The following is a 4111-nucleotide window of genomic DNA, read 5'->3' as shown; positions in this document are numbered from 1 at the left end:
TTGGCCATTTATCAATTATTGCACATTTTATGCTGAACATTTTTGCACTATTTTGTCACTTTAATATTTGTATATGCAAACTCACGATTAAGGGTCACTTTACCATATTAGTCATATTTATATCCATATATTTATTTATTTCATTTACAGTGAATATGTATGAGGTATTGATTTGTTTGTAAGGCACTGATTTATCATTATCACATGTACTTTGTTTTTGAGCATCTTATTTGAGAAGTTAGTTTTATTTTTTCTCAGATCCACATAGAAAAATATTTTGTTTGCACTTAATCGAGGGGTAACTGGTATTGTTGATTAAGCACTTGATAGTATATTTATAGATTTTAAATTTTCCCTTACCTTAGAATTGTATCTCCACCATTTTTTATTCACTTGGTATGGTAATATTTATTGGGTACTTTCTCCGGACATTTACTGTAGAAGGTGGGATTTGATCGGCCCATTACATTATATTATTTCGAGTGGTACTACTGATTGATGGAATAGCGCCACATATCTTTTATTTAATTTAATATATAGACATGGGGTAAAACCTTTCCCAATGTTCAAATTTTTATTTCCAAATAAAAAATGTCATCATTGCAAATGTGCTTTTACCAGATGACACTCCAACCTTATCACTGTTTGAACACAAATGTTTGCAGGACCCGTACTCACCAGGTAGGATTCCACTTCTATATAGTGTCAGCAGAGAACTCGCCCCCTTCTTATTCCCCTAAATGACACCCTTAGGAAACTTTAGAGAATGCAGACTGGACAAAATTTGGATGACAGCAAAGTCTTGCTCACGCAGTGCACTAGCAGTAAAATCAGCCTATAAGGTCCTCACCATGTGGTATCTCATGCCCACTAGAGTTTCAATCTATGTTCCAAGCTATACCTCTATGCTTCAGAGGTTGCATGCAGAATGTAGACAAGGGATTGCAGCGCTCTCACAAAGGGGGCCTCCTGGATATAAAGTCCACGATAGGGGACTCTGGCTGCTGCGTTGTCCGAAGAACACTTAGACAATAGTAGAAGAGAGAGCGGCCGGAAACTCCATGTCCGTATCAAATGTAAATACTTTTAATTGGCACATGTTAAAAAAAATACAAAAGCAGATGCGTTTCAGCACATTGCCTTGATCACTGCAGTGACCTTGTCATGGCGTCATGTCATATCATGCAGCGGACCTTGTCATGACGGATGGTGTGTCTCACAGACCCCCAAAAATACAGGTATCTACTAGGTTATCTACTGTTGTGTGATCGACAACCCTACACAGAGTCTTTACCTGTGGAAGGTTTTGGATTAGAATAAGCATTTTAAATGATGCGATTAGAATCTCCTTTCCCTATTTTTCAGTCGCAACATTTGACATGGGATCTTCTATTGCAGCTATACTATGAATAGAGGATTTTGACTTGAATCCTGAATCTATTGATACTGCGAGAAATTTGGTTCATGACTGGAAGGTAAATAACGACTGGTGCATGGGGACTACTGGGGGGGGGGGAAATTGGGGCATTTAAAATGAATGATGAGCTCACTTTGCGAATATATTTTTTTTTTTCTCTGCCAACTTCACACAGTCTGATACTTATATTCTCCTAAAACCATTATTCGGAGGGTCTAGGACTATATACCCTCCCTGTGGGGGGGATTGATATTTGAATCGTCCAGGTTTAATCCAAACCTTTTCAGGGACCATCCTCTGACAGTACCATCAGTCACTTTAGATGCAATATTGCCACTTTTGCTTGAGTGTGATGCTACTCACCCCACTTTCGGTAGGTTGTTTGCTATTTATTTCCTTTCTCCCTCTTTTTTCTTCTCTTTTTTCCTTTCTCCTATAGATTAATCCCCTCTGGTAAAATATTGTCCCTCCTTTCCTTCCCTCTCTTGAAATGTAATAGCACAATGCTCACTATGCCTATTAAAACTGTGGTCTTGCACGATAAACTATACTATATTTTTCTTTATTTAAAAAGAAGGTTTGCTTTACCACATGTTTTGGGGGTGACGGGAACCAGTCCCACACCATATAGAGAAAAGTCTATTGTTTAGTTTAGCGCCGGACGGCAAGGATTTACTTTACTGTTTTTTGTTTGTTTTCATGCCTTTGCAAACCTCTTCTAAATAAAGCTGGCAATCCGCCAGATTTTAAAGAAGCTGCCTGCATTCTGACCTTAATTTCCATAAAAGGTGATCCCCACAAGTTAATCTCCCACAATATATATATACACACACACACACACTATTGGCAAAAGTATTGGGACACCTGCCTTTACACGTACATGAACTTTAATGGCGTCCCAGTCTAATGCCCCGTACACATGGTCGGACTTTGTTCGGACATTCCAACAACAAAATCCTAGGATTTTTTCCGACGGATGTTGGCTCAAACTTGTCTTGCAAACACACGATCACACAAAGTTGTCGGAAAATCCGATCGTTCTGAACGCGGTGACATAAAACACGTACGTCTGGACTATAAACGGGGCAGTGGCCAATAGCTTTCATCTCTTTATTTATTCTGAGCATGTGTGGCACTTTGTGCGTTGGATTTGTGTACTAACGATCGGAAATTTCCGACAACGGATTTTGTTGTCGGAAAATTTTATAGCCTGCTCTCAAACTTTGTGTGTCAGAAAATCCGATTGAAAATGTGTGATGGAGCCCACACATGGTCGGAATTTCTGACAACAAGGTCCTATCACACATTTTCCGTCTGAAAATCCGACCGTGTGTACGGGGCATTAGTGTGTAGGGTTCAATATTGAGTTGGCCCACCCAGCTATAAGAGCTTCAACTCTTCTGGGAAGGCTGTCCACAAGGTTTAGGAGTGTGTCTATGGGAGTGTTTGACTATTCTTCCAGAAGCGCATTTGTGAGGTCAGGCACTGATATGGACAAGAAGGCCTGGCTCACAGTCTCCATTCTAATTCATCCCAAAGGTGTTCTATCGGGTTGAGGTCAGGGCTTTGTGCAGGCCAGTCAAGTTCCTCCACCCCCAAAGCTCATCCATGTCTTTATGGACCTTGCTTTTTGCACTGGTGCGTAGTCATGTTGGAACAGGAAGGGGCCATCCCCAAATTATTCCCCCAAAGTTGGGAGCATGAAATTGTCCAAAATGTTTTGATATGTGGACGCCTTAACCACTTGACCACTGGGCACTTAAACCCCCTTTTTAACAAGACCAATTTTCAGCTTTCGGTGCTCTCACACTTTGAATGACAATTACTCAGTCATGCAACACTGTACCCATTTGAAACGTTTGTGCTTTTTTTCATACAAATAGAGCTTTCTTTTGGTGGTATTTAATCACCGCTGGGTTTTTTATTTTTTGCGCTATAAATCAAAAAAGACTGGAAATTTGGTAAAAAAAAAAAAAAAAAAATTCTTTGTTTCTGTTAAAATTTATTGCAGAGTATTGGCGAGTATTGGAAGAGTATTGCATAGTATTGCAGGGTATTGCATAGTATTGCAGAGTATTGCATAGTATTGCAGAGTATTGCAGAGTATTGCATAGTATGGCAGAGTACTGGCAGAGTATGGGCACTGAGCAGTGCTGTGGGCTGGATCTGAAAGTGCCCACAAGGCTGCAAATGATCTCTCCCTCTTTCCTCTCACACTGTACCGATCGGTACAGAGAGGGGAGGGAGGAACCGGCATCATGACATTTCATTTGACGGAACGACATTCATTTGACGGAGCGATCACGTGGTAAACAACCGCTATCAGCGGCCATTTACCGTGATCCATGATGCAACGGGTCCCCCGGACCCGGCGGTCACGGATGTTCCCGGGTGTGCACCCCAGGGGGCGGGCGGGAGCGCGATTCTGTGAGCCATCTTTCGGCTATGGCCCGGTCGGCATGTGGTTAAGAGTTCCCTTCACTGGAACTAAGGGGCCAAGCCCAACCCCTGAAAAGCAACCCCACACCATAATCCCCTCTCCACCAAATGATTTCAACCAGTGCACAAAGCAAGGTCCATAAAGATATGGATGAGCAAGTTTGGGGTGGAGGAACATAACTGGTCCGCACAGAGTCATGACCACAACTCGATAGAAGATCTTTGGGATGAATTAAAGTGGAGATTGCGAGCCAG

This window comes from Aquarana catesbeiana, linkage group LG03, assembly GCF_042186555.1.
Source record: "Aquarana catesbeiana isolate 2022-GZ linkage group LG03, ASM4218655v1, whole genome shotgun sequence".
Taxonomy (NCBI): domain Eukaryota; kingdom Metazoa; phylum Chordata; class Amphibia; order Anura; family Ranidae; genus Aquarana; species Aquarana catesbeiana.
Note: the sequence above shows the minus strand (reverse complement) of the source record.